The sequence below is a fragment of the Pristiophorus japonicus genome, chromosome 9, assembly GCF_044704955.1.
Source record: "Pristiophorus japonicus isolate sPriJap1 chromosome 9, sPriJap1.hap1, whole genome shotgun sequence".
Lineage (NCBI taxonomy): Eukaryota > Metazoa > Chordata > Chondrichthyes > Pristiophoridae > Pristiophorus > Pristiophorus japonicus.
The window spans coordinates 221,648,765-221,660,831 of record NC_091985.1 but is presented as its reverse complement, the minus strand read 5'-3'; the positions used below and the strand labels follow the sequence as shown (position 1 = coordinate 221,660,831).

Sequence of the window (12,067 nt, the reverse complement as noted above, 5' to 3'; positions counted from 1 at the left end):
AATCCCATCAATTTCCCTAACACAATTTCCCGCCTAATAAGGATATCTTTCAATTCCTCCTTCTCACTCGACCTTCGGACCACTAGTACATCCGGAAGGTTATTTGTGTCTTCCTTTGTGAAGACAGAACCAAAGTACTTGTTCAATTGGTCTGCCATTTCTTTGTTCCCCATTATAAATTCGCCATCTGCAGTAAGTGTTGGCTGCTCGAGGAACTTCGGCTCCACGTTGATGAGCTGGAGTCCGAGCTGCAGACACTGCGACACATCAGGGAGGGGGAGAGTTACCTGGACCCTGTGTTCCAGGAGGCAGTCACACCCCTTAGATTCATCAATTCAAATTTGGTCCATAGTTAGGGACAGGAGGGTGTGACTACGAGCGAGGGAGCTGTGGGGACCCTGGAGGTAGTGATGGAGGAGCTTCAGCTCTTGTAATTGTCCAACAGGTACGAGATTCATGCTCCCTGTTTGGACGAGGGCAGGGACTGCAGGGAGGATGAGCAAACTGACCACAGCGCCGTGGTACAGGAGGCCATTCAAATGGGGGTAGTAAAAAGAAATGTTGTGGTAGGAAAGAGTATAGTTTCGGAGATAGATACTGTTCTCTGCAGCCGAGAGCGTGAGTCCCGAAGGCTGTGATGCCTGCGAAGTGCCAAGGTTCAGGACATCGCCTCTGGGCTGGAGAGGAACTTGGAGTGGGAGGGGGAAGATCCAGTTGTCATGGGCCACGTAGGTACCAATGACATAGGTAGAACAAAGAAAGAGGTTCTGCTGAGGGAGTTTGAGTAGCTAGGGGCTAAATTAAAAAGCAGAACCACGAAGGCAATAATCTCTGGTTTACTGCATGAGCCACGTGCAAATGTGCATAGGGTAAATAAGATCAGAAAGATGAACACGTGGCTCAAAGACTGGTGGGAGAAATGGGTTTCGATTCATGGGGCACTGGCACCAGTACCGGGGCAAGAGGGAGCTGTTCCGTTGAGATGGGCTTCACTTCAACCAGGCTGGTGCTAATGTCCTGGCGAAGCGAATAACTAGGGCTGTAAAGAGGGCTTTAAACTAAATAGGTCGGGGGGGGAGCAGTGGGGGGGGGGGAAGGGTTCAGGTGAGAGGAAATTTAAAAAGTCAAAGAGCAAGGAGAAGGCAATAGGGTAGCACTGTGGGAAATGAGAATCAGACTGTGACAGGAAAAGACAGAATGTATAAAAATAAGAGTGTAACAGAAGGTAGGGTCAAAGCAGGGAAAAATGGTAAAAAGTCAAAATTAAAAGTTCTTTATCTGAATGCACACAGCATTCGTAACAAGATAGATGAGTTGACGGCACAAATAGATGCAAATGGGTGTGATCTGATAGCCATTACAGGGACGTGGTTGCAAGGTGACCAAGGCTGGGAACTAAATATTCAGGGCTATTTAACAATTCAGAAGGATAGACAGAAAGGAAAAGGTGGGGTAGTTCTGTTAATAAACGATGAGATCAGTGCAGTGGTGAGAAATGATTTTGGCTCAGAAGATCAAGATGTAGAATCAGTTTGGGTGGAGATAAGAAATAATAAGGGGAAGAAGCACTGGTGGGCGTAGTCTATAGGCCCCCTAACAGTAGCTACACTGTTGGATGGAGTATAAATCAAGAAACAATGGAGGCTTGTAAGAAAGGTACGGCAATAATCATGGGCGATTTTAAGCTTCATATTGATTAGACAAATCAAATTGGCCAAGGTAGACTTGAGGAAGAGTTTATAAGAGTGTATCTGGGATGGTCTCCTTGAACAGTACGTTGCAGAACCAACCAGGGAGCAGGCTATCTTAGATCTGGTATTGTGTAATGAGACAAGATTAATAAATGATCTCATAGTGAAGGATCCTCTCGGAAAAAGTGAACATAACATGGTTGAATTTCAAATTCAGTTGGAGAGTGAGAAAGTCAGATCTCAAACCAGTGTCCGGATTCTAAATAAAGGCGACTGCAAAGCTATGAAAGCAGAACTAGGGATGTTCGCTGATGACTGCACAGTATTCAGTTCCATTCGCAACTCCTCAGATAATGGAGCAGTCCATGCCCGCTTACAGCAAGACCTGGGCAACATTCAGGCTGGGGCTGATAAGTGACACAGAAACATAGAAAATAGGTGCAGGAGTAGACCATTCGGCCCTTCGAGCCTGCATCACCATTCAATAAGATCATGGCTGATCATTCCCTCAGTACCCCTTTCCTGCTTTCTCTCCATACCCCTTGATCCCTTTAGCCGTAAGGGCCATATCTAACTCCCTCTTGAACATATCCAATGAACTGGCATCAATAACTCTCTGCGGTTGGGAATTCCACAGGTTAACAACTCTCTGAGTGAAGAAGTTTCTCCTCATCTCGGTCCTAAATGGCTTACCCCTTATCCTTAAGACTGTGACCCCTGGTTCTGGACTTCCCCAACATCGGGAACATTCTTCCTGCATCTAACCTGTCCAATCGTCAGAATTTTATTTGCTTCAATGAGATCCCCTCTCATCTTCTAAATTCCAGTGAATATAAGCCGAGTCGATCCAGTCTTTCTTCATATGTCAGTCCTACCATCCCGGTAATCAGTCTGGTGAACCTTCGCTGCACTCCCTCAATAGCAAGTGTAAAAGAAGATAGCCATCCGTGGCTAACTAAAGAAATAAAGGACGTTATCCAACTAAAAACAAGGGCATACAAAGTGTCCAAAACTAGTGGGAGGACAGAAGACTGGGAAGCTTTTAAAAGTCAGCAAAGAACGACTAAAAAAATGATTAAGGAAGGGAAGATAGACTATGAAAGTAAACTAGCACAAACTATAAAAACAGTCTCTATTGGTATATAAAAAGGAAAAGAGTGGCTAAAGTAAATGTTGGTGCCTTAGAGGACGAGACCAGGGAATTAGTAATGGGGAACATGGAGATGGCAGAAACTCTGAACAGATATTTTCTATCAGTCTTTACGATAGAGGACACTAACAATATTCCAACAGTGGATAGTCAAGGGGCTATATGGGGGGAGGAACTTAACACAATCACAATCACGAAGAAGGTGGTACTCAGTAAGATTATGGGACTAAAGGCAGATAAATCCCCTGGACCTGATGGCTTGCATCTGAGGGTCTTAAGAGAAGTAGCGGCAGGGATTGTGGATGCATTGGTTGTAATTTACCAAAATTCCCTGGATTCTAGGGAGGTCCCAGCAGATTTAAAACTGCAAATGTAACACCCCTATTTGAAAAAGGAGGCAGGCAAAAAGCAGGAAACTATTGACCAGTTAGCCTAACATCTGTGGTTGGGAAAATGTTGGAGTCCATTATTAAAGAAGCAGTAGCAGTTCATTTGGATGAGCAAAATTGGTCAGGCAGAATCAGCATGGATTTATGAAGGGGAAGTCATGTTTGACAAATTTGCTGGAGTTCTTTGAGGATGTAAGGAACAGGGTGGATAAAGGGGAACCAGTGGATGTGGTGTATTTGGACTTCCAGAAGGCATTTGACAAGGTGTCACGTAAAAGTTCACGGTAATATATTAGCATGGATAGAGGATTGGCTAACGAACAGAACAGAGTCAGGATAAATGGTTCATTCTCTGGTTGGCAACCAGTAACTAGTGGGGTGCCGCAGGGATCAGTGCTGTGACCCTAACTATTTACAATTTATATTAACGACTTGGAGGAAGGGATCGAGCGTAACGTAGCCAAGTTTGCTGACGATACAAAATGGGAGGAAAAGCAACGTGTGAGGAGGACACAAAAAAATCTGAGAAGGATATAGACAGGCTAAGTGAGTGGGCAAAAATGTGGCAGATGGAGTATAATGTTGGAAAGTGTGAGGTCATGCACTTTGGCAGAAAAAAAATCAAAGAGCAAGTTATTATTTAAATGGAGAAAGATTGCCAAGTGCCGCAGTACAGCGGGACCTGGGGATACTTGTGCATTAAACACAAAAGGATAGTATGCAGGTACAGCAAGTGATCAGGAAGGCCAATGGTATCTTGGCCTTTATTGCAAAGGGGATGGAGTATAAAAGCAGGTAAGTCTTGCTACAGCTATACAAGGTATTGGTGAGGCCACACCTGGAACAGTGTGTGCAGTTTTGGTTTCCATATTTATGAAAGGATATACTTGCTTTGGAGGCAGTTCAGAGAAGGTTCACAAGGTTGATCCCGGGGATGAGGGGAGGGCAGTGGTTGACTTATGAGGAAAGGTTGAGTAGGTTGGGCCTCTACTCATTGGAGTGGAGAAGAATGAGAGGCGATCTTATCGAAACGTATAAGACTTTGAAGGGGCTCGACAAGGTGGATGCAGAGAGGATGTTTCCACTGATGGGGGAGACTAGAACTAGAGGTCATGATCTTAGAATAAGGGGTCACCCATTTAAAAAGGAGATTAGGAGAAATTTGTTCTCTGAGGATTGTAAATCTGTGGAATTTGCTGCCTCAGAGAGCTGTGGAAGCTGGGACATTGAATAAATTTAAGACAGAAATAGACAGTTCCTTAAACGATAAGGGGATAAGGGGTTATGGGGAGTAGCCGGGGAAGTGGAGCTGAGTCCATGATCAGATCAGCCATAATCTTATTGAATGGCGGAGCAGGCTCGAGGGGCCGTATGGCCTACTTGTTTCTATTTCTTTTGTACACTGTCTAACGAAACGCTCCCAGGGCAGGTGCAGCATGGGTTAGATACAGAGTAAACCTCCACCTACACTGTCCCATCAGAGACTCCAAGGGCAGGAACATAAGAAATAGGAGCAGAGTAGACCATTTGACCCCTCGAGCCTGCTCCACCATTCAATAAGATCATGGCTGATCAGATCCAGGCCTCAACTCCACTTCCCCGCCCACTCCCCATAACCCTTGAATCGCTTATCATTCAAAAATCTGTCTATCCCCACCTTAAAACATTCAATGACCCAGCCCCCACAGCTCTCTGAGGTAATGAATTCCAAAGATTCACGTCCCTCAGAGAAGAAATTGCTCCTGATTTCCCTTTTAAATGAGCGACCCCTTATTCTGAAACTATGCCCCCTAGTGTTAGATTCCCGCACGTGGGGAAACATCCTCTCTGTATCTACCCTGTCAAGCCCCCTCGGAATCTTATACGTTTCAATAAGATCACCTCTACGTCTTCTAAACTCCAATGAGTACAGGCCCAACCTGCTCAACCTTTCTCATTATGACAACCCCTTCATCTCAGTAATCACCCTCGTGAACCTTCTCTGAACTGCCTCCAGTGCAAGTATATCCTTCCTGATATAGTGTGGTGTGGTCTTACCAATACCATGTACATTTGCAGCAGGACTTCCCTACTTTTATATTCCATCCCCCTTGCAATAAAGGCCAACATTCCATTTGCCTTCCTAATTAATTGCTGTAACTGCATGCTAAATTCTTGTGTTTCATGTACAAGGATCCCCAGATCCCGCTGTACACGGCATTTTGTATTCTCTCCCCATTTAAATAATAATTTGCTTTTTTATTTCTCCGACCAAAGTGGATAAGCTCACATTTTCCCACATTATACTCCATCTGCCAAAGTATTGCCCACTCACTGAGCCGATCTATATCCCTTTGTATATTATTGGAGTCCTCGTCACAACTTGCTAGGCTAGCACAGTTTAGATACACAGTAAATCTCCGTCTACATTATCCCATCAAACACTCCCAGAGCAGGTACAGCATGGGTTAGTTACAGAGAAAAGCTCCCTCCAAACTGTTCCATCAAACACTCTCAGGGCAGGTAGAGCACAGATCAGATAAATTGTAAAGTTCCCACTACACTGTCCCATCAAATACTCCCAAAGCAATTACAGTATGGGTTAGATACAGAGAAAAGCTCCCTCTAAACTGTCCCATCAAACTCTGCCTGAACAGGTACAACATGGGTTAGATACCGCGTAAAGCTCCCTTTACATTGTCCCGTCAAAAACTCCCAGGGCAGGTACGGTACTGGTTAGATACAGAGTAAAGCACCATCTACACTGACCCAACAAACACTCCCAGGGCAGGTACAGCATAGGTTAGATACAGAGTAAAGCTCCCTATGCATTGTCCCATCAAACAGTCCCAGGGGCAGGTACTGCACGGGACAGATGAAGACGAAATCTTCCTCTACACTATCCCATCAAACACTCCCAGGTCAGCTACAACATGGGTTAGATACAGCGTAACGCTCCCTCTACACTGTCCCATCAAACATACCCAGGGCAGGTACAGCATGGGTTAGATACAAAGTAAAGTCCCCTCTGCACTGTCCCATCAAATACTTGCAGGACAGGTAAAGCACAGGTCAGATACAGAGTAAAACTCCATCGACATTATACAGAGTAAATCTCCCTTATTACAACAGTGACTACAATCCAAAAGTACTTCATTGGCTGTAAAGCGCTTTGAGAGGTCCGGTGGTCGTAAAATGCACCAAATAAATCCTAGTCTTTCTCCCTCTACACTGTCCCATCAGACACTGCCAGCCCATAATAAGTTGAGGTCAGTGAGGTTAGTCGCTAGGCACTACAGTGATGTCATAAAGCAGGGCCATTTAAAGGTGGAGAGCTGGGACATCCTGTCTCAACACACATCCCGCTGTTCATACTGAGAATCCCCGGGGAAGGGCCAAGGCCCAGAGTGTGGAACACAACCAAGGGGGAAAGAGGAGGAGAGACGGTGCAGTGTGGGAGATGAGGGAGGAGTCTGCTCATTCCCAGGGGCAGATCAGACAAAGTGCTTTGAGTGGTGGGTCCAGCAATGAAACTGAAAACAAACCAAAGGGAATAAATAAAGATCCAATCCAAGGGAACAAGCAACGGGTCATTGGGCAGAAATCACAACCAGCCCAAAGTTATTCAATGGGCGAGCATCGACTGCTTATTGTGGGAAGTTCCACACTTAAACCATCCAATGAGTGAAGAAATGTTTCCTAACATCTCTCTTGAATGGCCTGGCTCTGATTTTAAGGTTATGTCCCCTCGTCCTAGACACCCCAAACTGCAGAATAAATTTCTCGCTATCTCCCCTAGCAGTTGCTTTCAAATTCACATTAAATTCCCAGAGACTAGGTGAAGTATGGGTTGGATACAGAGTAAAGTTCCCTCTACACTGCCACTGGGTGAACTTCAGTGTCCACCGCGAATGTACTGGGCAGCTTATCAATTAAAATTCAGCAGCAGTACGATCTGTCACTGCACTGAAAACTTTCCACCCGCAGCTCCTGATTGATCAGTTTCAGGTTAAAGCTCCCTCTAAACTGTCCCAGGGCAGGGACAGCACGAATTAGATACACAGTAAATCTGTGTCAGAGGAACTGTACCCCAGTGAGAGTCGGTGCCAGAGGAAACTGTACCCCAGTGAGAGTCGGTGCCAGAGGAAACTGTACCCTAGTGAGAGTCATGACAATTCGAAATATCTTCAGTTATCAGCAACAAATTGCATTAATATCTTGCCTTAAAAGTAGTAAAATGTCCCAAGGCAATTCACAGGACCGTTATCAAACAAAATTTGACATCCAGTCACGTAAGGAAATATTAGCACAAGTGACTAAAAGCTTGTTCAAAAGGGTAGGTATTAAGGAGTGTTATAGAGAGGTTTAGGGAGGGAATTCCAGAGCTTATGGCCTCGGCAGCTGAAGGTACGGCCACCAATATTGGAGGGATGAAAATTGGGGCTGCTCAAGAGGCCAGAATTGGAGGAATGGAAAGATCTCTGAGGGTTGGAGGGTTGGAGGAGGTTATAGGGAGGGACAAGGTCCTGGTCGGATGTCAAAACAAGGATAAGAATTTTGAAATTGAGGCACTGATGGAGCAGGAGCCAATGTAGTTCAGCGAGCTCAGGGGTGATGGGTGAAGGGAAATTGATACAAGTTGAGATGAGAGGGCTGAGGACAGATTGAGTAGAATAGGCCTATATTCTCTGGAGTTTAGAAGAATGGAAGGTGATATCATTGAAACATAGAATTCTTAGAAGAATTGACAAGGGCCGGATAGTCTCGAACTAGGGATCGATCCTAGTATTAGGATGAGATCGCCTATTTAAGACTGAGATGAGAAGATATTTCTTCACTTAAGAGTTGTGAATCTTTGAAATTCTCGATCGAATAGAGATCTTACTATATGGCAGAGTAGATGGGAGGGGTTGTATGGCCTACGCCTGCTATTTCTTGTGTTCCTGAGTAAGGATACGGGCAGGAGTGTTTTTGATAAGATTAAAGTTTACGGAGAGTGCGTGGTGTGATGCCGATCAGGAGAGCATTGGAATAGTCCAATGAGGTGGTAACAGAGGCATGGATGAGGAAGGGGCAGAGACCGGCGATGTTATGGAGCTGGAAGTAAGCGTACTCGGTGATTGAGGGAATATGGGTTCAGAAGCTCACCTCGGGGTCAAGTACGACACCAATAAATAAATTGCAACTCTCCGTATCTTTGTTTCAGTATATTAGAAAACTACATATCTCTAGTGATCGATTAATCGTAAATGTTTCAATATTAGTAGTTATCAATATATTTTCTTATAATTCTAAATGTTCATGAATGAATAATTGATTCTGTCAGTGATAGGCCGTGCTGGTATTTCAGATTGGTCTGTGCATCATGATCAGTGAATTGACGACGTGCTTCATGTTCAATCTTTCCATTGGCTTTCTCACCAGATGGGAAATATTTGAACATTGAGATCTGATGGTGTCGGTGTGAGTTCAGCCCCACCGAATGTACAGAGACGGGTCCATTTGCTGGGCTCTGCCTCAAACTGGAGTCACCTCTTAGATCAAAGCCCTTTACTCTAAAACACACACAAGATTCACTGTGACTGTGTGTTTAGAGAAAGAAACTGATCTCACTTCACATCCCATTGCACGGCCTCATGCTGGATAATTGTGCTCGGTGGTCAGACTCTCCCAGTCTCATTTCCTGTCTTAACTTGTAACCTGTGTGTACTGTCTACAGGACCGGTGTGTATCTGAGTAAATGGCACTTTCTCTTACCTTTCTCCCCAGTCGATCTATTGAAGCACTTTCAATCGGAAGGGGCTCCCTGGTTGGTGCTCTCACAATCCTGTGCTGGTTCACCTGCTGTTGTTCCTCAGTCCACAATCCGTTTCCTTCCAGCTGTAGAACTTTCTCAATCACTCCACCATTCACCGGGAGATCTAATTATGACAGGGCAGAAAATTAGAAGAATATTAATGTTGTGAAGTGGAATGTAGTGTAAAGTGCTTTTCCAACGTTTCAGAAAAGTATATGTCCAGTATTTCTGTTTGATTTTATCCTTTTCCTCAGATCTCTGTCCCGCCCATCTGGACTTATAGAAAATCACCAGAATTCTCCCCGGCTTACACGCTGTCTGATCTCACTGGGCCCCCGGGTTACACACCGTCTGATCTCACTGGGCCCCCGGGTTACACAGTGTCTGATCTCACTGGGCCCCCGGGTTACAGTGTCTGATCTCACTGGGCCCCTGGGTTACACACTATCTGATCTCACTGGGCCCCTGGGTTACACACTGTCTGGTCTCACTGGACCCCCGGGTTACACACTGTCTGAGCTCACTGGGCCCCCGGGTTATACACTGTCTGATCTCACTGGGCCCCCGGGTTACAGTGTCTGATCTCACTGGGCCCCCGGGTTACAGTGTCTGATCTCACTGGGCCCCTGGGTTACACACTGTCTGATCTCACTGGGCCCCCGGGTTACACACTGTCTGGTCTCACTGGACCCCCGGGTTACACACTGTCTGATCTCACTGGGCCCCCGGGTTACACAGTGTCTGATCTCACTGGGCCCCCGGGTTACAGTGTCTGATCTCACTGGGCCCCTGGGTTACACACTATCTGATCTCACTGGGCCCCTGGGTTACACACTGTCTGGTCTCACTGGACCCCCGGGTTACACACTGTCTGAGCTCACTGGGCCCCCGGGTTACACAGTGTCTGATCTCACTGGGCCCCCGGGTTACAGTGTCTGATCTCACTGGGCCCCTGGGTTACACACTATCTGATCTCACTGGGCCCCTGGGTTACACACTGTCTGGTCTCACTGGACCCCCGGGTTACACACTGTCTGATCTCACTGGGCCCCCGGGTTACACACTGTCTGATCTCACTGGGCCCCCGGGTCACACACTGACTGATCTCACTGGGCCCCCGGGTTACACACTGTCTGATCTCACTGGGCCCCCGGGTTACACACTGTCTGATCTCACTGGGCCCCCGGGTCACACACTGACTGATCTCACTGGGCCCCCGGGTTACACACTGTCTGATCTCACTGGGCCCCCGGATTACACACTGTCTGAGCTCACTGGGCCCCCGGGTTACACACTGTCTGATCTCACTGGGCCCCCGGGTTACACACTGTCTGAGCTCACTGGAAGTTTCAGTCTATCTCCCGCATGTCCCCAAACTCTGAGCTCCGGGGCTGTGTGTTAAGTTCGGTGTTTTCCCTCACAGACTCACCATACCCTCCCCGCCCTCCGGTCGAGCGCTCTGCCCCAGCCCCAGCCCCAGCCGCCCACCATCAGTCCGGTTCCCTGCGGCTCCCAGTTCCCCAAATTGTCCAACCGCTGGTTACAGCAAACTACGCGGCATCCGGGCACTGGTGGTGGAGAGTGCGGCACCGAGCATGCGCACTGCGACTACAGGGTGCCTTCCTGCATAAATTAATGACCTTCAGAGAATTCCCGGCCGTCTATTGGCTGCACGAAGCGGATTGCCACCACTCCCACCAATAGGACCCGGCAGCGCCGCAGAGCCCCGCCCACTGTGATGAAGGAGCGCTGGGCAGCTCGGCGGTCACGTGGCTCCTGATTTCAAAAATACCGACCGTTCAACCGTTACCATGGAACGTCATAGCCCCGCCCACTTCGCCTGTGACGTCACAGATGGCGTCCGCCTGCGCCGACTCCCAGCTCATTCAATGCCTCAGATGGAGCACGCGGTGTCCACCGGTACGCTCGCGGCCTTCCGCGAGAGGTGGGCACCGGAGGGACTGGAGTGCATCATCACGCCCGGCAACCAAATTTTAATTTGATTTTACGTTTTAAAGTTTAATTTGTTTTAATTGTCGGTGTTTTTAGTGTCCCCTTCCCTTTTATAGGGGGCACTGGAAAAATGTGATTTTAGCGGCCAAAAAAAAAACCAAAAAAAAAATGAAAAACACAAAAAAAAAGGAAAAAAGGGCCTTGTAAATGTCTGGTGTGTCACTCAGGTCGGGTGGCACGGTTTAATGTTTTATGTTTTTACAGGTGAACTCCAAAAAGAGTTTCAATGCCTCACTCCTGCAGTATTAATAATAACTCTTCTTTTAGAGCGCCTTTAACAGCAGTGTTACAGGACACAACACATACGTTTGACAAAAGAAGAAATTGCGGCAGATGACCAAAAGCTGGGTCAAAGAGGTAGGTTTTAAGGAGGGTCTGAAAGTAGGAAAGAGGCGGAGAGGTTTACGGAGGGAGTTCCAGAGCTCGGGGCCCAGGCAGCTGAAGGGCCGGACACCGATGGTGGAGCGATTATAATCGGGGATGGTCAAAAGGGCAGAATTTGAGGAGTGCAGACATCTTGTAGGCTGCAACAGATTCCAGAGATCGGGAGGGGCGAGGCCCTGGAGTGATTTGTAAAAAGTGATTTGTGATTATTAACAGCAACAACTTTTAACAGTGAGTCTTGTTTATTTTGTTTATTTGTACATGGGACGTGCTGGCAACGGAAGAATGACCATAATATGATAAAATGTTACATTAAGTTTGAAAGTGTTTTCGTTAAATCCAAAACTAGGATCTTAAATCTAAACAAAGGGGCGAGGCGAAGGTCGATTAGGAAACTACATTAAAAGGTATGAAGGTAGATAAGCAATGGTGAACATTAAAGAATTAATACATAATTTACAACAAACATTGTAAATGCACACATTGTAAATGCACTCAAACCCCACAGGGAAGGTGGTCCAACCGTGGCTAACAAGAGAAGTTAAAGATATTTTTAGATTAAAGGAACAGGTTTATAATGTTGCCAAAAGAGCAGTAAGCCTGGGGATTGGGAGCATTTTAGAATTCAGCAAGGGAGGACCGAGAAGCTGATAAGGGAAAATAG

General features: G+C 46.6%; 1 protein-coding gene across 1 annotated transcript in view; it reads right to left on the bottom strand.

Annotated features, from left to right (window-relative positions):
• Positions 1-10,482, bottom strand: part of LOC139273797 (zinc finger protein 850-like) — a 167,305-nt gene extending 156,823 nt beyond the window's left edge. The window contains exons 1-2 of the mRNA XM_070890895.1: positions 10,436-10,482; positions 8,967-9,130 (exon numbers count right to left, since the gene is read on the bottom strand). The gene's annotated coding sequence lies outside the window, so the exon portion shown is untranslated. The remainder of the gene's footprint in view (positions 1-8,966; positions 9,131-10,435) is intronic.
• Positions 10,483-12,067: the final 1,585 nt, after the last annotated feature.